The sequence below is a fragment of the Melitaea cinxia genome, chromosome 4 (genome assembly GCF_905220565.1).
Source record: "Melitaea cinxia chromosome 4, ilMelCinx1.1, whole genome shotgun sequence".
Taxonomy (NCBI): domain Eukaryota; kingdom Metazoa; phylum Arthropoda; class Insecta; order Lepidoptera; family Nymphalidae; genus Melitaea; species Melitaea cinxia.
In genome coordinates, this window is record NC_059397.1 from 15,320,900 (window position 1) to 15,346,757 (window position 25,858).

Consider the following 25,858-nt stretch of genomic DNA (forward strand, 5'->3'; position numbering starts at 1 on the left):
TTAGCTGTGATCTTCTGTAAGATTGAGTTACTTTCCCAGACGGCCTAATCCCAATAGCTTCAAGACAGTTACGGTTCCAAGACGAGAACATTGGATGAGACATTCCACAACTTCTAAAATACTGAATATACTATGAAACGTAATGAAGGCTAAATGCTGGCTTTGGAAAAGAAGGCGTCCTGCGGCCTGCTGGGTCGACTATATCCGTAAGATCGCCAGTGGAGGTTCAGGAGGATCAGTGATAATAACGAATTAATCCAATAATCCAATGCATATAAATGAACAAACATTTGCGTTATCGATATTGTATAATTTACAACTGAATTTTTTGAACATTTATTGGTACATTTTCCTTGCGCTTTTTTTCACCGAAATCGGTATAGATAGTTGTTGACTTGTTAAATTATTAGTTGAGCTGCGGGCCGCATGAAAACAGGCTGTGGGTCACATGCAGCTGTTTTTATGCGGGTAACATTTGATGACCAAGGCTATAGAGCAGACGTGGGCCGCGATACGCCTTTAATTGGCCTACCGCGGCGCGAGGTGGCGCGACACGGTGCCGACCGTTTCACTACAAGAGCTATTTTTTTGGTTGCGTGTTATTTTAAATCTTTCATAAGTTCTAATAAAAAGTATTTATTTAAATGAAACAGGGTAGAGACAATGTTGATTTACATTAAATAGCCAAGGTGATTAATATAACAATCTGAATAAGGATTAATACTAACAAAGGGTTACCCCCCATACACAATAATTAATAATTTAAATGAAAAAAAAATAATAATAATAAAAAACAACCTTTAAAAAAAAATCATCAAAAGAGTATAATATGCGTGTATGTGTCAAATACATGGTATTGTGTGTAATGTTTTTTTTTTTTATTGATTTAATATATTGTTATGCATAATTTTAAAATTGTATTAATATTCTGTACTCCTTCTCTATATCAATTATAAAAGGGGTACATAGTTTTTGCTTCACGTAGTCATAATATAGATAAGATAATAAAGCTATGTTTAAATTAATTACTTAAAGATAAAAAGGCTTACTATGAGACAACGTCAGGAGATAGATATATATTATAGATGACTTTTTTGTAATCCTTTTTATGAAATACAATTCCGTAGTACATTAATTTGATGTATCTCGTACGGTTTAGCCAGCGATCGCAATAAAGCGCTCAAAAATCGATTTATTGACGGCTTCATCGCAAAACATGGAATGGATGAAATTTTCTCCATTATAAAAATACTTAATTAGAATGTTTTTGTATGTATACATTTTAGGAAATAAATTAACTAAATAGCGTATGCAGCGAAAAAATATCTCGGCAAAGTTTGCTTCGAAGTTTTTTTTTTGGTTACGAGATGATAAATGATGGAAGAGTAGGTTTCGAATAACATTTGTAAAGAATAATGCTGACCGTTCTGAGGCGAGGCAGGTGAGGAATGCGTTCTCAACAGAATCAGAATTAAATTTGATCAAAAGTCGGTACACTTAAAGGGAATAAAAATTATATGTTGCATTATTTTATCATTACAGCCTATACAGTCCACTACTGGACATAGGTGTCCACAAGTTTACGCTAAAAATAACGTGAACTCATGTGTTTTGCCCACAGTCACCACGCTGGGCAGGCGGGTTGGTGACCGCAGTACTGGCTTTGTCGCACTGAAGACGCTGCTGCCCGTCTTCGGCCTGCGTATTTCAAAGCCAGCAGTTGGATGGTTATCCCGCCACCGGTCGGCTTTTTAAATTCCAAGGTGGTAGCGGAACTGTGTTATCCCTTAGTCGCCTCATACGACATCCACGGGAAGAGCGGGGGTGGCTATATTCTTTAGTACCGTAGCCACACAGTACGTATTATTTATAAATTTGAAAAAAAATAATAATAACCCAGCAACTCATGTGAATGAAAAAAATAACTGTATATACATATAAGTATACCATTGATATTGTATATAAATCCTTTACTAAATTAAAGCAGAATACAGTTTTTTTTTACATTAAAAATAAAAATAAATAAATAGATTCAACTGAGGTAGGGCACAGCAGGAATTTCCTGCTCAAAATATGGAGCAGCCCGACTGGGGTAGTACCTCGACCTTACAGATCACAGCAAAATAATACTGTTTTCAAGCAGTATTGTGTTCCTGTTGGTGAGTAAGGTGATCAGAGCTCCTGGGGGGATTAGGGATTGGGTCGGCAACGCGCTTGCGATGCTTCTGGTGTTGCAGGCGTTTATAAGCTACGGTAATCGCTTACCATCAGGTGAGCCGTACGCTTGTTTGCCGACCTAGTGACATAAAAAAAGACATCTGTGTAACTTCAAAGTTATTAATTGAAATAGAAAGACTGCAAAATGCAATTTAAGTTTCAACCGAAGTCTCACTACACTCTCGTGTTAAATGGAACATTGTAACTAAGCAGAATAACAACTAAACAATAAAGTTACCAATCTTTACTAGAACTACAGGAATACAATAAATATGTTGCGTAATTAACTAAAAGTCTAACGTGGGACCTTCGAAAAAGAAAAAAATGAACATAAGTACGAAAATAGACTTAATTACTATAGGTTTAAAGAATATTTATTTTCTCATTGAAAACACATAGTCTTACATGAGAAACTATCAACATATTATGTGGGTAAAAATACAAAAATTATCAGCAGTTCACAGATACATTACGATTTGTTTTATACTTTACTTACAACGAATGTCTATCACCAAACATTTTACGCTTCAGCCTGTAATATCCCACTACTGGGCATAGGCCTCTGTCCCCATGTAGGAGAAGGATCAGAGCTTAATCCACCACGCTGCTCCAATGCGGGTTGGCGGATATATTACCAGTAGGTACACCTGATAGCGATCGTTACTTATAGTAATGAGTAACGATCGCTATCAGGTGTACATGATAACAACCGGGACCGACGGCTTAACGTGCTCTCCGAGGCACGGTGGGGAGACCTACAAGGACTGCACAAACACCTAGACCACGGCAAACACCTGTATGGCCAATACAAATGTTTGTCATGTGCCGGGATCGAACCCGTAACTGCCAGCGCAACAGGTACAATCCATGGCTGTAATCATTGCGCCAACGCGGCATCCAATTAATTATATCTTAGATTTTTTTAAATACAGCTTTTCCGTGCTCATTAGCTGTGTTTATTATATTTCATATAATTCTCCAGTTATAGAAAATATATTTAAAATAAAACATAAATACATGCATCTGCCTCTATAAGTTCCCTATAATAAATATAAGGTTTATTGTACGTATAGCAAGTTTCCTACATACTTCCTTACGTTAATAGCCAAGTTTTTTGCTTCTATTTTAGTAAGCTTTTAGAGTTTTATAATATACTTATGTAGACAAAAAGTGGGATAACCATCCAATAGCTGGCATTTGAATTACACAGACCGAAAACGGCAGAAGAGTCTTGATGCGAAAAAGTCAGCGCTGTTGTCATCGATCCGCCGGGCCGCGTGATGACAATGGAAAAAATCCTTATGAGTTCGGCAGAAATTTCGGCCCGACTCCTGCTGCTCACTTCTGCCTGGTCCACAAGTTTAAAGTCGCTCAGCGTGCAGTGGAACGGGCTATGCTTCTCTAATGGGGTTTGTCTCAAAGATAGGATTATAAAAGAGACAATTCGCGAGAGAACTAAAGTAACCGACATAACCCACAGAATAGCAAGTTGAAGTGGCTGTGGGCTGTGTCGCAGGACCGATGACCATTGGAGCAGATGTGTCTTGGAGTGGACGCGTAGCAAATGGACGTGTAGCAAACGGAGTGTAGGATGTCCTCCGGCCCACTGAACCGACGATCTACGTAAGATTACCGGTGTAGGTTGTATGAAGATTGCGGAAAATCGGGTTGTCTGGCGCGAACTTTGGGGAGCAATGACAAGAAGTGTTTTGATCTTTTGAAATAAACATCATATAAACATAACACATATATAAATATAACATAACATAACATTCTTAGCGTATTATTTATATTTCAAATATTAATATACACCTACTAATTATAGTAATACATGTTATATTATAACAGTATCATTAATTTACTACAAAATCAATAAATTGCTTCTTTAGAGCTGCTTTCTTTACACTTTGTATACAGTACTTGTAACATAATTATATCATAAGTAGCCTTGAATAGTATTCAAATTACGAAGTTAGTTGATTTTGTCAATATAAATTTTGGTTTCTCCTCACCTTATGAGTTACATAATTTTGTTTCAATAAAACTTTTCAAATATTTCTCTGTGGTTTGTTTACGCAGATTCCCGTATTACCTCTTTGTTTCTGATCTGACCGCAAAAAGGTTTCAGACAAAATCCCCCCGGCAACTGTACTTTAGATGTGAATTGATAAAAGTTAAATGCGAGCGCTTCGAGGTATAAGTTTTCGGTGCTTGATGAAATAACGTGGAAACATTGTTTTCGCCTTTTAAAGAACAAACGAACTACAGTGAACTCTATTTGTGAACAAAGAAAATTTACTGAGGTTTAACAACTGGAGCAATCTGAATACAGACAATAAACTTAACAATACAATGCAGCGAGATTTTCATAAAGATATTCAAATCAATTTCCATTTGCTTTTTAAATGTAATGACGTTGGATTGGCGCAGTGCTTAGAGTAACAGACTGTTTCGTTAAGGGTTTGTAGTTTATTTACTATGGCTTAAATTTGTGTTCTGTGTTTCTTTAATCCTCTCCCAATGACGCCTTCTCCTACATGGGAAAAGAGGCCTATCCCCAGTAGTGGGGATGTTACAGACTGAATTGTGAGTCTGAATTTTTTATAGATGCGTCTTTTCTCCTCGTAGATATAATGTAGTATCGTAAAGACTATGTACTTAAAAACATGACACTTAATGACTTTTTACTAAGTAATAAATGTTTCAGCATAACTTTTAATTTATATTATTCCAAGAAACAGATCCCATTATTATTAAAAAATTAGTTTATGGTTTAAAAAAAAAACTAGACTTTCGTTACATTTAATTGATAACAATAATTTATATAAACAGCCTTTATATAAATTTAAATACAAATACCCGTCTTAGAAGACGGAATTTAGTACGAAGCTAAGTTTAATCCAATCAGTGAGATCTACGGAAACGTACATGCTATCAACAGGATAGCGTTGTCATTAAGCTGAAGGGCTCTTATCTGCAAGTGTTCTTATGTAAGACTTAGACAAGCTAATGACTACATATTGTAAATGCGGTAGTGGTGATGCATTTTCGCCAATGTATGTATGCCATTGTATGTATGCTAATAATGTACGAATATTTCTTAACAAAACATAAGATAAATTTTCAATATGAAAATATGTGATTTTCCAAAATAAAAAAATATGAAAATGTAGTTGAAAAAAAGGTAGCTGTATGTTTGTTATATTAAAATGTTAATCCAGTAGGACAGCATTTCCTGACACGTTTTATAATATCGTAAAAATAACTCGGGCCGGTAGTATTTTAATATTTTAAAACATATTGTTTACATCTATATACATTTGATTTTTTTTTAAAACAATGTTGTTGCGATATTATTGGATAGTCTTTCACAGGCCTTTTTAAACATTTTTAAACTGTAATTTTGACATTTCTTATTTCGATCGGTAAAATCGTTAAGTGCACGATTAAAAAATAATACTTATTTATTTATCAAACAAAACATCGTAACATGAGTTATTAGCCATGAAGTTTAATCACTACACAAGCGTACAAAGATTCCCATTGTCCCGCCGCTTTATTTCCATTCAAGAAGTATAAAAACTAATAAATTAATTACTTAGTAAAAGTACATGTTTTTAATAATATACACTTTTGTGCACTGTGTATTTTCACATTCATTTATTGTGACCAAGTCTTGAATAAACTTGACCTAATTTTGTACTCTAAGATAGAATTAAATATAAGAACAATAGTTTTGATGAAAAATATTTTCGTATTCAAGTTCAGATTGTTTTTATTTCTGCAGTTTTTTTACTTATAGCTATCTCTTTTTAATTATGTTCAAATTTAGAATAGTGACAGGTACAAATTATTATAATGAAACAGCTTTATTACATTTTATCACGGTTTATTAAGTTTTTTAGATGCCCGACGTTTCGAATACTTTACAGCAGGTTGCGAGAGGACTGAACCGAAAGGAGGTAGAACTTAGTTATGCGCTGTGTGTATAGCATGCGGTTGCAGATACGACTTCAATCAGTTGATTTTATGAACTGAATAACATGTGAAAATTTGTTGTAGAGCTTTTATTTTTAACATAGTAAACTAAGACAAACTGTATTAAATTTGGTGATAGTGATATTAAGTTATATTTACCATATCCATTAAATGAAGTTAAACTAAACATGTTATTAAAGGTAGCCTGATGAATATACAGAACATATGGACTGAGACGTTATTATATATTTGAATAATGATTTATTGTTCAGTATTATAAGGTTTTAAAGTTATAGTTCTTTTTATCTTTATATTTTATATATTAAGAATAACATCTTATGAATTGGAAATCATAAACCAATTCACATCTACTGCAATTTATTTTTGATTTTAAATTTAATAATAAACTTTCATAAAACTAATGATGATAGGCTATATTAGGGTACAAATAAATCTAATTATATAAGGTACGTAATTAGACGAAGGTTATTTTAAAAAAAATCTTGCATTTCGCTTACGGCGTTGCGAACAAGCTCGAATATAAATTTTAAACCAAAATTTACATCCTTCCAAATGCGTTTCAAAGGTTATTTACAAAAGCGGTAATTACACACTTATAAAGCATTTAAATATCCCAGTGACCATTAGTGTAGCTACAATTTAAATGTATAAGGACTTAAGGAGTTGGACGTTAACAAACTATTTATAGTTGAAGATAAGGCCACGTTTCTTGTTTATGGCGTTTAGGAAGTCTTTAGCGGACGTTTAGGGTTGGTTGAGAGTGAGTGTCGTTACACATAGTCATGCTGAATATATACAGTTCATATATTTAACTCACGTCCCTGAGCTAGAATCACAAAATGCTACTTAAGGAGAGTCTAGACATAAGCAGTTAAAGGTGCTTATCCAGCTACGTAAACCTGAAACGCAAACATGGATTTTATTTTGCTTTTCCTTACTACTTCTTAGCTTCATCCCGACTGACTAAAGTAGGCTGATTAAGTATAGTCACTGGGTGAATGCATCTTACAAGAGGAGAGTTGGACCTCAAACCGCCACGCTGTGTCACGGCAGATTTGAGTTTTTTATCTATGGTAACGATATGAAGCCAACGGCTTTGATTGTTCTTTGAGGAACAGAAGGAACCGACTACGATATATATACCTATAGCCAGATCAGAAAAAAACTTTGGTGTAGTAATAGAACCCGCAATCGCTACACTTTCTTCACTTATTTGATTAATTACTAGCTGTACACTGCGCGCGTTGTTACGCTTTTCTTTTTGTCGTACCAACTTAGAAAACTTTGTGGGCTCATGCACAACAATTTGTTGAAGATTATGACATGAGCAAATGCACAGTCTACGATTCTATAAAGGACATACAGATAAACATTAATTTGTATCAATCATTCATATATATAATTAATATATATCAATTCATTTATATCATTGTTATTTGTCATCATTGTCCTGATTATCTAAATTTCTTCATCAAAAACCAATAAATAGACCACTCATTCTATGTTGCAAAAGTTTATGAGCGGTGGCACAACTACTCAAATTAGTTAATTGTTAATTTATTCTCAACTTTCAGTACAGAAAATATAAAAATTATCAACGTTAAACGTAAGCATTTTATTTTTAATTACGTCATATAAATTTATAATATATATAATAATAGTAACGAGGAGATTTCAGTCTGTGTGTAGCCATTTTGTATAAACTGACCAAAGGAAGGAAAATGTTTGATAACAAAGCAGACTGACTTGCTTTGATAACAGTTTAACGGACGAAGATTATTTTATAACAATGATTATTACAGGACCAAGGAAACGTCAAGACACTGAAATACATTAATATCATTAATTTCATATAATACACAGAGAAATATTAAGAGAGTACTTTAAAAATCAAATATGAATTTAAAAAAAGAACAGATATTTAGTTTTAATGATTACTCAACATTTTGTTATAGAAGTTTTTATAATTTATTTATTTTTATATTATAGGTCGGCAAACAAGCGGACAGCTCACCTGATGGTAAGCGATTACCGTAGCCTTTATCTGATGATCTGATCTCTGTATATTGCATCGGAAGCGCGTTGCTGACCTTATGCTCAATCTCCCCCAGGAGCTCTGGTCACCTTACTCACCACTGAACGCAATACTGCTTAAAAAAGTATTATTTAGCTGTGATCTTCTGTACGGTCGAGGTCTCCAAGTCGTGCTGCTCCATATTTTGAGTAGTAAATTTCCTATTGTATCTGTTGAATATCACCGTACGAGTTATAAGCTACTGTAATATTAATCTATTAATCTATTGGGGCTATTTATTTATAATATATTTTCTAATCTTGAAAAAGGCAAAATTTATCGCGTGGCGCTTCACGTTCAAGGGGAGTAGGATGCGATCATGTATCGGCGATTTGAAAACAACAACATATACATTACCGGTTAGAAAAACTGCTTCATGTTTGGTATGAAAGGAAATTAAGTTTAAAAAGTAGGCATCACTTGAGCCTAATATAGTCCACTGCTGGACATAGGCCTTCACAAGTTCGTGCCAAAAATGGAGTGAACTCATTTGTTTTGCCCATAGTCACCACGCTGGCCAGGCGGGTTATAATATATAAAAATAATATATTAAAATAAATAATATATTAGAATAAGCAGTACTTTTTTATAACACGATATAAAAGCAAAGCTGGTATTATAGAGAAAATAATCAGAACTATATAATGATAGTTAATACGTGACACTGTGAAGCGTAAGATAGACAGGTAGGTAGGTAACAAATCTCGCCTAGAGAAATAAAAATATGAGTCTACACGTATGTATACGAGTAACAAAACTAAAAATATTTTACTCGTCCTAGATCGATTGGATTTTACGATCGTCATATTACGTTTTATGATCAAACTTCATGATACTGCAACTGTTTTTTATTTTTAGGCTGCCTGCCTCAAGCCGCCGTCATTGCTCGGTAACGCCACGCTCAGGAAATCTGAAAAAGAAAAAACGTTAAAGCGGAATCTTGTAATTTATATATAATTCCGGTATTGTCGGAATTATTTTATGCAATTTGATGTCAATAAAGAAATATGATCGAAATAATAAAATATAAAAATAAAATTTAGAGAGAATATTTTTGAAGTTGACATCAAATTGATAATCCGTTATATTGAAATTTATATTCAACCGGTAACACGTTGCAATGCTTAACTATATAATATTACCATATACACGCTATTTAACGAGTTACATTGAAGAAAAATATCACTCACAATAAATAATAAGTAGGACTAAGCATTATTTATCGAACATAAAAATAAGCAATGAACACTGACATTTAAAAACTTAGTCTAGTTGTAAGAATTTACCGATATTTTGTTAGCCGTATTAGGTACAATAAACTGCTTTTTCTTCTGGAAATATAAGGGGTCTAAAAATATTTTAAACAAAACATCTTAACATAAGCCGCAGATGATTAACATTATGGTAGATTAGTTAAAAATATCCAACATAAATAATTTATCTTGACTTTACTAAAGTCTTATTAAGCGAAAATAACGAATTCACAAACTAACCGTCTAGGTGGTACTTAAAAACGTTCCTCTCAGCTTAGCAGGATACTTGGGAGCGTGTAAGATTATACATGCAAAATGGATTCAAGAAAATATGACCTCGGAGTGCAGCGCTCAAGATAATTGCTGTAAACTCGTTCTAATGAGAATTATAAGTGACGTTATTTATCATGCTTGTATTAAAGTCGACTATTACGTCAATTAAATTGTTCATTTACTTTTTCTTTTGTTGTAACAAAATCTCAATATGAAACATTCATAATAATTATTATTTAATAACTTGTTATATACCTAATTAATTTTTTTTTGCACTGAAAAATAACTGGTTGTACTAGATATATGACAGCTACAACATTCACCATTAATTTATATTGTGAAGAAACGTTTACCGGGGTGTATTTTCTCTAGGTGTTAGCTTAGAAAAATTAAGATTCATCGACATAAGTACGAAACGACGTTTACGAAAGGATGTGACTAAAATTCAAATATTATTACCTAACAGCGCCCTCTAGTAGCTTGCTTTAATGATCGACTATACAATGATTATAACTTCGATTAGTTAATTTGGGTCTTGCAAATGATAAATTTTGGATAATTTATTTATAAACAGACTTTTCAAACTTACGATATTATTACAAATATTTGTATTATATAAAAAATATTAATATGCACTTGTAATTAACGATTTTTATATTAATCCGAGGATAGAAATAGCTCGCTCTTTATAATTAAAACTATTATTTTTCATACTTTAATTAAAGTTTTTAATTTTATCATATTCTTCTACTTAATGAATACAATTATTTGTACAATTACGTATTCTCACAAAGCGAAATTTATTCACCACCGTCGCAGTTACGTTCACCTCGTTCACCACAACTAAGGCGTACATCACTACTTTCACTACTGTTAAATAGTCATCATTGTTACTTAGCAAAACCAATTCATAATTAACTAAAATATTTGCATATCAGAGCAATATAAATAGAAAACAAAAGATACTAAATTATTAAAGAAAAGATCTAAAGATTTTAATCAAATATAAAGCGTTATAAAATTAAATTATTTTTTAATCCACTTTAACAACATTGCATAATTCAAAAGAAAATTCAACTAACATCAATAAAAAAATTGCGATCCTACAACAATAAACACGGAATTACGAAATTTTACGAAATTTTACGATCACAACATCATAAAAAATTATCCTGGTAATAATATTTCGCACACTTCGTAATGTAATTTTCCTTTACAACTTCCGAAGTTACAGAAGTTTGAGTCACGTCTCACACAAAGGAAACTATAAAGCGACAACCACGATGGCCAGACTTTACGTCAAACGATCAATCATGCTTTGTTTGTACTTCACTGCTGAAAGTAACATTGATTTATCCCAAATTCGCTTTCGAGACAACGAGATGGGTTTTTAACCGATTTTGAAAAGATTAAAGGTTATTTTTTGTTTTGTCTAATAGAATTGTAAAAAAAAAAATGTTAAATAAATTATTTAAAGTACCAAGGCAGGCTTGTATTTAAGCATTTTTGTTAAAAGGAATAAAAATATATACTTTCAGTAGAAAAATATTGGTAAACAAAATTATAATAATTTATATATATACAGAAAATACGTGATAAAATCAAAAACTACTGAACAGATTTTCATGGGGTTTTCAATAATAGAGTGATTCATAATAAACCTTCAAATAAATAATTTATTATGATTTTGTGTAAATTAGTTGATAGAGAACCTTAATTGCAAAAAAGGTCAAAATTAATCAAGCTACATATTTGGAGCTGGATACAGCATTAATCTTTATTGATTTAGATAAGTTATCTTAGCATTTATTTGTGTTATGATAATACTTATATTTTCGGAATATTCTCAGAAATAAATATATAAATATATCTCTCGTAAAATAAAAATAAATAAATAAAACATTTATTAATTCGAAAACACTTGCGTCGCGCCACTGCTCTAAGCCTTACTACCTTTGCCAGTTAGCGCTGGTCGCTAGTTCAGTATAATATAGTAAATAAATAGAAGTCCTTGACAAATAAATTATATGCAAAGATTTTTGCCATCGTGGTAAATATTTAATCTTTGACTAATAAAGCAACTATAACTATCGTATTATTTTTTCCTGTTACATCAAGAGTTTTGCCTGTTTTAATTAATTATAAAAGAAAAAAACGCCATCTAAGTGTACCTGGCTACATAGTTGTTTTCTTTTTTGTTATGATAGCTCATTTAGCTTTAGTGTATGTTTTTGTGTGAAAGTGGATTACAAAGTAATTTTCATACCATTTCTTTTTAATATTAATTTAACGATTTCGCAGATCAAAGAGAGGAGTTTAAGTTTATATTACAGATAGACGATATTTATATCGCCAGAATGATTTAATAGCGCTACATTATTGATTTGTTTCGAAAGAGGAGAATAGGTATTATAACTTAGTTTTAGAAAAATAAGAATATCTTGATTAAGATGATGTTATATTTTAATATTCACACGGGGATTAACGCAAACAAATTTTTTTAAGGTAAAATATATTAATTACCTTGGGGCCTGACGTTCCGGCCAGGTTACACCAGCCGTGGTCGTAGGCAGACTGATCATAATCACAAAAAAGTGTTGTGTGTCGCGGTACAACTGACAATAATCACGAGTTGAGGGTGGATGAAGAAACATCTACCCTGACGGCGGAGTCGTGACATCGCTCGATCAGCAAAATATCAATGCAACGCGAAAGTTTAAAAGTAAGATGACGTTGATAGCTTGTTGCCATTTTCTTTTGCTGCAAGAATTTTTTGTTGTTTGATTCTAAGAAGTTAACTAATTTTTAGTCAATGCAAAATATTTTTTAACGAAGATATTTAAATAATTTACTTATGTTATAAATTTCTTTTTAATATATCTAACTACATAATGTTAAACCTTTAAATCTTTCCAAGCTTAGCCAACGAATATCTACGACTATTCACTGCAATCACAATGTATTGTATAAAATTTAAAAATAGTGAACTTTTCATTTTTTACTTTATTTATTCTTATGAGTAAAGTATTTTTTTATATGTGAGGTTTACTATCTTTAAGAGACTAATGTTTTGTTTTATTGTTTTTGTTGAAAAATGGTTGACCTATTTCAGATCCATGTCCAAAGGTTGACAACTGTATACGATATTTAAGAAATCGACTGTTCATCTTCTCATTTGTCTGTCGCAGGGCTGTATATTTGTAACTTGTTTATATCTTACATAGATATAACTTATATATTTATATACTTGAAATATTAAAATTTGTATTTTGTAAAAATCAAATAACGAAGTAAGACCGACTTCAATTATATCGACAAGTAATACAACGTAGGTAGACGAAAACATTGTCAAGTAAATACGCATTATCAAAGGTTACTCTAAAAGTTGTAATCAAATCGCGATGAAATTTAATTGTGACCACATGATAAACATCGGCTTTCGATTAAATTACAAATCATCAAAATCGGTACACCCAGTAAAAAGTTATGCGGATTTTCGAGAGTTTCCGTCGATTTCTCTGGGATCCCATTATTAGATCCTGGTTTCCTTATCATGGTACCAAACTAGGGATATCACCTTTCAAACAAAAAAAAAAAAAAAAGAATTATCAAAATCGGTTCATAAACGACGGAGTTATCTCATTTGAAAATTTGTAAAATATTGCCCAAATTTTTAGGTATACCTTTCAGCTTAAAATAATTCTTTTTATGTACAGAAATACAGTGAATTTTGTGACTGAATAAATAATAGCAGTAATAATAGTTTCAACATTGAATTTTCATATCAAACATATCCAACGTAGTGAGCAAAAGCTCGCATGTTCAATAAAGGTTTAAGAATAATGGCGTATGTTTATTGTATTTTGGGAGGCAGGTTTTGTTCAATATTCATAATAAAAGCGATCAGGAACGTTCCTCTGTGGTCAACCGCAATACGTTGTCAGTTCGTGCCACGTAACTGTTCGCGATAGAAAAATTAAAGCCATTTTTATTTTCACTCTGAAAGATTTTTTTTTTGTATAAAACACATTGCATTTTCGAAACCGAAACACAAATACGCAAATTAAAATGACGCGAACAAAGACGGTATAATTATTTATCCATTATCATTTAAATTAAATAAAAATATCCAAAATGTCTTTGTCTATTGATATATTAATTTTGTGTTAATTTACTTTAGCTCAAGCTATATACGAGCTTACATGCCTGTATACTACCTCCCTTATATATAATTACTAGCTGACCCCGCAAACGTTGTTTTGCCATATATTTTATTAACCCCCTTAATCTCCCCCCTGTAACATAGAGGTATGAAAAATAGATGTTGGCCGATTCTCAGACCTACCCACTTTGCACAAATTTGATAAAAATCAGTCTAGCCGTTTCGGAGGAGTATGGTAACTAGCATTGTAACACGAGAATTTTATATATAAGATTTTTTACTGATATTTTTTGATAAATTACAATAAAATATAGCTTATGTCACTCCTCAATAGTGTAGCTTACTGTTAGTGAAAGAATTTTCGTGATCGGATCAGTATTTGCAAAGATTAGCCCTTACAAACAAACAAAAACTACCTCTTTATGCTTCATTTTGATGAATTGGTTCAAAAATCAACAACTTTTATCAACTTACGTTTCAAAGGAAATGATGATATTTTTGAGAAAAAAACATAAAATGTTATATTAATAGTATTAATACACGAGAATACAAAAGATACAGTACGTATTTTGTAATAAATATTAAAACGTTAGCATAACACGATGCAAAGACAAATGAGTTCTTGCTCTCAACTTTGAACTTTAAGTGAAGCAAGTTTTGTATGAAATTACATTCGCTCTACAGATTGTGTAGCGCAGAAGAAACAGTCATGTATTCACGGGAACATAAACTGCATTTTCCGGTGATATTAGTAGTGTGGCCCATTGACTTAAAATGGGTGACTGGCGTCGACGGTGCGTTATTGTGGTCGAGGTGTTTTTCTGGTTTTTATTTATCACTTTAAGTATTTATGTTACAACCTGCTGTACGGTTTATGTTATATGACATTTTTTTTATTGTAGAGTTCTTAAAAACGCGAAACGTTTTTGTAAAAAAATATCACAATGGTATATTTATTCGTTTACTTTATTGAAGTACTGTTACAGGAAGGCTCTATTATTAGCATTTGTATCGTTTTTAATTAAAAACTTAGGTAGAGTTGGGGTTTGTGTTTTCACTTCCCATTTCGGGTCTGGGTGTAATTTATATTTACACAATACAATATAATAAATACATAAATAAATAAACGCTGACCACGACAAACATCTATATGGCTAATACAAATATCTGTCGTGAGCGGGGATCGAACCCACGACCACCAGCGCAACAGTCAGTACTGTGACCGCTGCACCAAAAAAAAATGTAAGTATACTAGCGGACCCGGGGTACGTTGTCCTTCCCGGAAAACAGCTAACAAATTTGATTGCTTTCATACCGATAGCAGCACCACCTACTAGGTCCAATCGATATAAAAGGAAAGGCGACCCCCGACCGCCCTGGTGGTCGGTAGAGCTAGATTCCCTGAAAAGGGAACAACTAAGAGCCAAACGTCGCATCAGAAATGCTGCACCCTGCAGAAGGGCTGGCGTCATCGAAGAATACGTACGGGTCAAGGAAAAATATAAACAGGCGGCAGACAAAGCAGCCACTCAGAGCTGGAAAGAGTTCTGCACGGCACAGGACCGCGAAAGCGTGTGGGACGGTATCTACAGAGTCATCAGGAAGACCTCTCGTAGACACGAGGACGCATTGCTAAGGAACGAATCAGGCGAAACACTGTCACCAGAACAGTCGGCAAAACTCCTAGCAAAAACGTTCTACCCTGATGACTCTGTAGAGACCGAAACCGCCCATCACAAACAGATCCGAGAGGCCGTAGAAGGCAGAACTCCCGCGGAGTTAGAAGATCTGTCCGATGACGACCCGCCGTTTACGGCCGCGGAGCTGGAACAGGTTCTTTTGAGCCAAAATCCCAAAAAAGCTCCAGGCCCAGACGGGTTAACGTCGGATATATGCGCGGCGGCAATAAACTGCAACAGGGAGTTATTCCTAGCGTTGGCGAACAAATGCCTATCGCTGTCCCACTTCCCCAAGCTGTGGAAAGTCGCCCACGTACGCATCCTCCGCAAACCAGCCAAAGAGGACTACACCCACCCGAAGTCCTATAGACCTATAGGACTCCTGTCAATCCTAGGAAAGACAGTTGAGAAAATGCTTATAGGTAGACTTCAGTGGAGACTCTTCCCCACGCTGCACCGAAGCCAGTACGGATTCATGCCACAAAGGGGAACGGAAGACGCCCTCTACGATCTCGTCGAGCATATCAGGCAGGAAATTAAGTCCAAGAAGATAGTACTTCTGGTATCGCTCGACATAGAGGGCGCTTTCGACAATGCATGGTGGCCGGCTCTCAAAAAACAGCTAGTGGACAAGCATTGCCCGAGAAACCTATACGCTATGGTCGCCTCATACCTCCAGGACCGAAAGGTCATCGTAAATTACGCCAGAGCGACCAGTGAAAAGGAGACCACGAAGGGTTGTGTCCAAGGATCCATTGGCGGGCCGACCTTCTGGAACCTCATACTGGATTCGCTTCTGAGAGAGATCAGTGCGATGGGGGTATACTGCCAGGCCTTTGCGGACGACGTTGTTCTCGTTTTCTCCAGCCAAAAAACCAGCAACCTACAGACCTCAGCCGAAACCACCTTAGCGGCCGTACAAGAGTGGGGTATACGTAACAAGCTGAGCTTCGCCGCACACAAAACCAACGCGATGGTGCTCACTAAAAAACTCAAATACGACACCCCCATAATCCATATGTCCGGCACTCGACTGAGGCTTGTAGATGAAATAAAACTGCTGGGGCTCATTTTGGACTCGAAGCTCACTTTCAACGCGCACGTATCCGCCGTGTGTAAAAAAGCAGCGGACATCTATAAACAGCTCGCGCGCGCGGCGAGAGTGAGTTGGGGTCTGAATGGGGAGATCGTACGGATCATATATGTGGCGGTGATAGAGCCCATCGTTCTGTACGCAGCGAGCGTATGGTCCCCTGCAGCAGAGAAACTGTCGATAAGAAAGCAGCTAGACTCACTGCAGAGAGGATTTGCACAAAAAATGTGCAGGGCGTACAGAACGGTGTCTCTGACATCGGCACTAGTCCTCACTGGCTTGCTCCCGTTAGACCTTCGCGTTCGAGAGGCGGCCATACTATTCAAAACCAAAAAAGGTCACAGCACGGATCTTCTTCCACCGGGAAGAGAGCTAGAGCGCAGGGTGGGACCAATGCAAAATCCCCACCCTTCCCTACTCATGACAACAGAGTACGAGCGCTTAGAGAATCTGAACCCCGAAGTCCTTGAAGAACACAACATCGTCGGGCCTTTCATCTTTACCGACGGAAGCAAAATAGAGGGTAAAGTAGGAGCCGCCCTCACATGCTGGGACCAAGGCAGGGAAGTAAGATACTCTACTTTCCGGTTAGAGCCGCACAACACTGTCTTTCAATCGGAGATGTACGCACTCTTCAGAGCCGTGGACATGGCAAAAACCTCAAAGTCATGCTCCATTAACATCTTGAGCGACTCGAGGTCATCTTTAGATCTGCTGAGGAGACCCTCAGTGACTCACCCTCTGGCCCTGGAAATGAAGAGTCGAATCAGACAGCTCCGGGAGGAGAATAAGACAGTGCGGTTCTTTTGGTTGAGGGCCCATGTTGGAATACCGGGCAATGAGAGAGCGGACGGGTTGGCCAAAAAGGCGGCCTTAACAAAAAAGACGGCACCTGACTACGACAGAGTACCCATCTCGTATGTCAGAAGGCAGATCAGGGAAGAGACTGTCAGGATGTGGCAGGAAAGATATAATTCTTCGGAGACGGGCTCGGTCACGAAAATATTCCTACCGGATGTAAAGACCGCTTGCAGGCTGGTAAGGATATCGGCACCAACAGCTGTCGACACAAAAATTCTGACCGGCCACGGAGGATTTGCGGCGTATCTCCACAGATTCCACCTCACTGACAGTCCTTCATGTATCTGCGATCCGAATTGTGAGGAGACAGTTCTGCATGTTATACTGGACTGCCCGAGATTCAGTAAGGATAGGCTAGATCTAGAACTCAAACTCCAGATCAAACTTGAGCTGACATCGCTCCATACCATCCTGGAGAGTGAAAAAAACAGAACTGCCTTCCTCACATTCGCGAGAAAGGCCGTCAATATAGCCGCAAAAAGGAACAGCACGGCCGCTCCACCACCTGCTGTAATACCCACGCAGAGCGCTAACACCGTCGTCCACGCAACACACACCCAAACACACAACGCACAACTACAAACACAACAAAACTGTGTCCAACAAGCCACTCAGAGAAACAGCTCAACGGCTCCGCGGATTTCTCCTGGCCGCACCCTTCTGGGTCAAATAACAAAGGTCATGCCCTCCTCGCTGCAGAAACTGTTCAGGAATAGAGCCGACCAAAACGCACCTCCGCAACCGACCCACAGCGGGATGATACAATCCTCGCTTAGCGAAGGGAACGGAAGCGAAGTAGTGGGAATTAAAACCAGATGCGTGGCTCTGTTCATGGACAGTGAAGTAGAGAGGATGGGAATAAGTTTCTGTCGTTCCGAAGGACGCGATCGGCTGGCGATTTCGCCGGGGCTCGCTTTACTGTTAAAGGGTAGCACGCAAAAGACAAGTATAAAGCGCACTAAAATCACAGCGCTATCGCAAGAACAGAAGGGCGACTCGACCTACCGTCTGGTGCGTTTGAATAACAAATCCATCGTGCTGTTCGAGTGGGGAGAGACGACCCCCTTTGCGCAATCTAGTGTGTGGCTACGCCGGTTGAGCGAGACCCCCGGTGGAATCCCCAAAAGAATTAGCGTGGATTCGATGAGGGTCGGATATGATAGAGGTGACGTATCTGATAGGTACGGTTGCCTAATGGCCTCCAAGTACAGTGAGGTCATAGTCTACGAAGACAGGGGGGAGGATCTCGGATATCTAAGACCGAAATCCATAACACCAACACCTCCTGCATCTCCGGCCGTCGACGAGTCCACGCTCTGCGGCTCGGAGCGCCTACAACAACGGATCGAGACCCAGAAGGCAGAGCGAATTAAGGCAAAGACCACACCTGAACCTAAGCCGAGCTCGATGCCATTGGCGACCTTTATCCACGCAACCATCTCCCCAAAACCAGGCAAGCTCCCGCATCACCTCTCTCCCAAAAAGGCTGGACAGGGTGAGCGGCAATCGGCGGCGCTGAGCAGGTTCACCAGAGACAATAGTCCGAGGCACCCGGAGGCGTCACCGGCCGCTCGTACTAAGGCCGACATGGGACATGTAACACCGCCGAGACTTCGACCTGCCTCCACACCGCTACAACATGCGGAGAACGCCCTAATCGAGTTCCTGGCGATAATAAAGGCAAACCGCGAGGTAAGCCTAGCCACCTGCAAAAAGATCATGCAGGCCTACCAGTACGATCACCAAAGATTGCTGGAGGTGGAACTCGAGGAAGCCGAAGCGGCCATATACAACAGTGAAACCCGACAAATACTCAAGGGCAAGATGTCGGGTAGGTATATGGCAGCATATAACAGCACAGCAGGCTTCGTGAGCGCAGTCGAGTCGGAGGGGAATGTCGAGGAGCCACAAGCCTTCGAAACACCTGAAGGGGACCCAGTGGTGGTAGTGGCCAGATGCACGAAAGTAATGCTGGGGGACCGGATGCTACGGATGGCGAAAACCATCTCGGGCGACCGGGACGACTTACCGACCGTGCCCTGGGAACTGCCATCACTGGAGTGGATAAACGGGGTACCGGGATGCGGCAAGACAACTCGCATAGTCGGGGACTTCGATGAGGACACGGAGGTCGTGATTACGACCACAGTCGAGGCGGCCAAAGACTTAAAAGAAAAACTGGCGCACCGCTACGGCAACAAAGCCAAGCAAAAGGTGCGCACTATGGCCTCCGTTCTAGTTAATGGGTTCAACGAGGGCTCAAAAATCAACCGCCTAACGGTGGACGAGGCCCTCATGAACCACTTCGGAGCCATAGTAATGGCCGCCCGACTATCGGGAGCTCAGAAGGTAGTCCTTATCGGAGACATAAACCAGCTGCCGTACATCGACAGGGACAACCTGTTTGAAATGCGGTACTGCAGACCAACCCGGATAACAACCATCTCGTGCGAGTTGTCATGCACGCATCGGAATCCCAAAGACGTCGCCCTTGCCATCAGCGAAGTTTATAAAGACGTATACAGCTCAAGCCCAAAGATCCGATCTTTGCGAGTGGAGAGCCTCACGGGTGCGCGTATTCCTGCAAGAAGAGACCGAACCTTATACCTGGTCTTTACGCAAGAGGAGAAGAGGTTGCTGACTGACCAGGGATACGGATCCGGGGAGGGATCGCGCGTCTTAACCATCCACGAGGCGCAGGGCCAGACCTACGAGGACGTCATTGTCCTCCAGACGAAGGCGAGGAGGCTCAGGATCCACGACAGCGTTTCGCACGCTGTAGTCGCGGTGACTAGACACACCAACACCTGTGTCTATTACACCGACGACCGTGACGACGCAATTGGTCGCTTTGTGGCGAGGGCAGCGGAGACTGCGGATAAGAAAATACTCGAGCACAGTCTCAAGATGGCGATTCATCACAGAGATGCCGCCGTCACTGAGAGTGTGCTCGACATGTTGAAAACTATTGGCGGGTGAAGACACTTGTTTGAATGAATAAATAGTGTGTATATAAACATAAGTACTAAGTGCTAAATTAAATAGGATTAATTATATAAATATAAATACTAATTACTAAATTAAATAGGATTAATTACATATAACATAACGTGTACAAATTATTTATATTTAACATGTGTAACAAATTAATTAAGATTAATTATATAATATTAATTTAAAAAAAAAAATTACATATATGGTGATAAATATATAAGAATATATATAAAAAAGAAACAAAAAACGAAAAAAAAAAAAAAAAAATATCTTACTAACAGTAACCTAGGCTAAGTGTATATTGTAAGTAGGCCAGTAGGCCATAAGTGTATATATAAGGTAACTAGGAAATAAGTGTACATATATGATAACTAGCATATAAGTGTAAATATAAACTTAGATAATAAAAATAACAGTATAAATACAAAAATGGCAAGAAATGTACACAGCTTCTACCCCTGGATAATTGTAAGATAAAAGTGAAGAAAAGGGAAAAGTAATAATAAATAGTAGTAATTATATATATAAGTAAATTAAGTTAGGATAACTTTAAATTTTGGTCGGTGGACTCACGTGGCATTAGAGATACTAAGCTTAGTTTAATTAGTCTCTAAGTTACATATGTAGGTGCCAAGGTAATCGAGAGTAACAAACAAATAATTGGAATAACAAGAGCACGGGCATTATAAGCCCGTGGATATATATTATTATAAAAAAAAAAAAAAAAAAAAATCGATATAAAAACTACCCTATCTCCCAACTTGGACCAAATTACAGATGCTTACAAAATTTGATAAAAATTGGTTCAGTAGTTTCGAAGTTTATCTGGAACATACACCGTGACACGATATATATATATATATATATTTACAAGAGGGAAAATACTTTAATTTTTAAGCTTAAAAAAGTTAAAACGCAGGGTGAATAAAGTTTTTTTTATTAAAAATTCCAGGACAAAAGCCTGTGAAGCATACAGAATATTTCAAATATAGAGCAAACATATTCGAGTGTCAACTAACGTAATGTATGTACAACTATAACCTGAAAAATATCGTTCCTTGCACCTTGCATATTACGTTCTAAATAAAATCCCACCAAAAACATTTTCATGTAAAATGTTGCCAAGACGAGATCATATGGCTCGCACATTCAAAAAGTCATCAGATCTCATGTAGAGCCAAGCTTCTAACTCTACACGCCCTAACTCTACAAGCCCTAACTTCACAAACTCTACACCTTAGTCTAAATATGTGGCTTGGCCGTTTCGTTACTACCGGCTACCGATGTTGTAGATGACGACTTTCCTGTCTCATTTATATAAATATATTTTCTCTTTTTATTTTTATTTGTATTATATGTATATCAATTATTCTTCTTCTTTTTCTTTTTTCTTTAATAGAACTATTGTATGAAAGAAAAGTAAAAAACAGTGAAAAAAATTTTCACCTTACGTGACGGTAGCGAAACGGCCAAGCCACATATTTTGACTAAGGTGTAGAGTTTGTGAAGTTAGGGCTTGTAGAGTTAGGGCGTGTAGAGTTAGAAGCTTGGCTCTACATGAGATCTGATGACTTTTTGAATGTGCGAGCCATATGATCTCGTCTTGGCAACATTTTACATGAAAATGTTTTTGGTGGGATTTCACTTCTTTTTGTAAGTTGCTTATGACAATATTATAGTTGCATTTTACCTCCGAGACATTTTATACCATAAATATTATCCAATCTTCACCATATTCAGTTTAAGCACGCTGTTTTTGATTTTATGTTGAACTGATATGCAAACGGTGATCTCCGCCAAAACAAAAAACCAAAATTACAAAATGTAAATTTTCGACATAAACTAATAACCGATTTTTATTTTTTATGTATTTTATTATTATTATTAATAACAAGGAGTCCCTATATCAATTTTCAGACCTCTAGCATCAAAATTTGCGGAAGTCTCATACAAACTTCCATCCCCTAGTTTAAGGGGTTGGGGGGTAAAAGTTCCAAGTTTTAGAATTTTTTTGTTGTATGTGTACTAATAGTAGCTTACATACCAAATTTCAGCTTTCTGGGACTTCAGGAAGTACTCTATGAATTTTGATGATCATCAGTGAGTGACGAAATCGGGGTTTTTTAGGTATCAATAAAATCTAAAGTATAAGAGCTATGCAATTGAAACTTTATATGTTTAATAAGTCTGCTATTGACATCATATCCCTAGAATTTTGTTTATCTGGTATAATCCAAACCCAAGTTATGAGGGTTCAAAAAAACGACGAAGCACTTCGAGAAAAGATAGGTAGTGCTTTTCGTTTTTCTTTTTTTTTTTTTTTTTTTTTTTTTTTTTGGTTCGTCTTGGCGGGGGCACTACCGTGCCCCCAGATTACATATTTACATTATTTTAGTAATATTTACCTTGCCTTTTCTATGTAAACCTAAGGTGTTTACTTTTGCAGTAGATACTGTAATACTTAATCATTTAGATGAAAAACATGCGTATCATAACCACGTTGTCATCTCACCCTTGCTATTAAATAGCGCATCTTCAGGTGCACTAGCTAGCTTTCTCATCAAAAGAACTTATCACTATTCGAGGGCAATATTATTTGGTTTTAATCTTCTTTGAGATTGAAGGATATCAAATAAAAATAATACGGTGTTTTTATATTTAAAACTGGTATTATATCAAATGTTATATCTATAAAAAATTATGTGGTTTCATGGGACACCAGGTAGGAACGAAGTTTCTTCGGATAATATAGAAGCAGCATAATTTGAAAAAAAAAAAATGTTGAATTTTATATATTTTTTCTAGTTCTTGATTTTTTTTAAATTTTGTTGGTGGTTTTAATTGAACACATAAAAGTATTTAGGAAATTTCGTATTTTAGAAAATAACAAATACCGTAAAATAAAATAAATCAAACAAAATAATAGTAATAATAATAATTCAAACTATTAAGTTAAATAAAAAAAAACATGTGTATTTTATTTATTTTTGTCGACAGTATAAAATCGTAATTTACATATGTAGGGGAAGGTGGGGCTATTTCGTACGCGGGGCACATTCGGACACTAGCTGTATATAGCCTATAGGTAGCACTAGAGCATTCATCTTGGTGTGCATAATTCGCACACGTACAGACACTCGGCTCGCGGAGTAAAGAGAAAATACGAGCAACACCGACACTGCGACAAGTCGCAAAGTGATTTTTGTCGCAGTAAGATTTTTTTTTCTTGTTAACTTAAACTCATTTATCTCTCGTGATAACTTCACAGATGTTTTGGTTGTTTGTCATAATCACTAAAAATGTGTTTATTTTAAGTGTTTATTATCAGTTTTACCATCGCTTTAACGGTTTTTTTTCTAGGTTCTAAAATGTGACTTGTATATGTTAGTTGGGGTAAATTCGTTCATGAACACGTGGGGCACATTCGTAATGTACAATACCAGAAGCGGTATAGTAGATGAAGAGGTGATGGCATCAGCAATTAATGAGGTGCTAAATAAAAACCTATCTATTAGGAAGTCTGCAGACAAATATAGTATAAAGCTATCAACCCTTCAAACTCGTATTAATAATATTCTATTAACCTATATATGCTGTGTGGCTACGGCACTAAAGAATTTAGCCACCCCCTCTCTTCCCGTGGGTGTCGTAAGAGGCGACTAAGGGATAACAAGGTTCCACAACCATCTTGGAACTTAAGAAGCCGACCGATGGCGGGATAACCATCCAACTGCTGGCTTTGAAATACACAGGCCGAAGACGGGCAGCAGCGTCTTTGGTGCGACAAAGCCAGTACTGCGGTCACCAACCCGCCTGCCCAGCGTGGTGACTATGGGCAAAACACATGAGTTCACGTTATTTTTGACGTAAACTTGTGGAGGCCTATGTCCATCAGTGGACTGTATAGGCTGTAATAATAAATTAACCTATATAAGCTTGAGAGAAAGTTTTGCTTCTCTAATTGATGACATCTGGGAAGATACAGACATATTACGTTGCCGTTATGACTCACAACATTGAGAAAGGATCTTTTGTTGAAGTTAAATTTGACAAAAAGAAATCTGTTTTACATTATATTGGAGAAATCGTTGAAAAATATAGTCCACCAATGCATAAAATCTCATTTTTAAAAAAGAAACAGGGAAATGCCGGTTCTTGGAATTTTGTATATCCAAATACGAAAGATGAAGGGTCTGTTCTTATTTCGGATATTGTTCTCATACTGCCAAAGGTCTGCTGCTACAGCGAAGGCTGCCAGTATTTTGGAATTTGAGAAAGATTTTTTTCCATACAATATAATTGAATAATGATTAAATTTAGTTTGATTTCTACTTTTTTAATAACTTGTTACTTACATAATAAGGAGATATTTATTTTTTCGTAAGACGAAGGATCGTTCGGTTTTTTCTTTTCTTTAAAGTTTCGACTGGATTATGATATCATATGATATCAAGTATTACAATAAAAGAGTTTGTTATTCTTGTTTTTTAAAATACGAAGACGTGCTCAGCTTTGTTTTTATATTTTTAGTTTTATTTCATTTTCAGGCTGATTACTATAAGGTCGTTTTTAATTGATCTCATAAAGACTGAATTAAGAAATATGTTTATTAATAAATAAATATAACATATCAAATGTGGCTATGGCTGTTTACTAAGAGTGCATTTATAGAATATAACGTATTATTTTTGGTGATTATAATGTATTTTCCTACTGTGTATGAATGTTCCCTATGGCGCATGAATGTATCCGACTATATGAACGAATGTACCCGACATGCTAACAATTTTACGAGAAACCTGAATTTACGGTAAAAAATATTGGAAATACTCCAACGTTCTGTTTAAAAATATTGGCTTTATGACATGACATAATAAAACTAATTTACTAGCTACTTAACTTAAAGAAAACAATGTTTTAAACAAACAATCTTTCAAAACCCTCATGGTTAGAAAATTCAGTCTCATAGCCTTCGTAAGTAAAATTCTACAAAGGTATCACAAAATCTACTGACGAAATAATGTTAAATTTTTATTGTCTGGTTTGATAATTATTTACAAGTTTTCCTCGGACGTTTTGATTCAATTTCTATCAATGACTAGCTTCTGCGTGCGACTTCGTTCGCGTGGAACAGATGCGCGCGCAATACTTGACCATTATTTTGCTGCGATGTTATTTTAAAACTGCGATATCTCCTGAGATACTCATTGAAATCGAATTATGTAAAAGGCTATTTTGTTTTAAATTAAATAC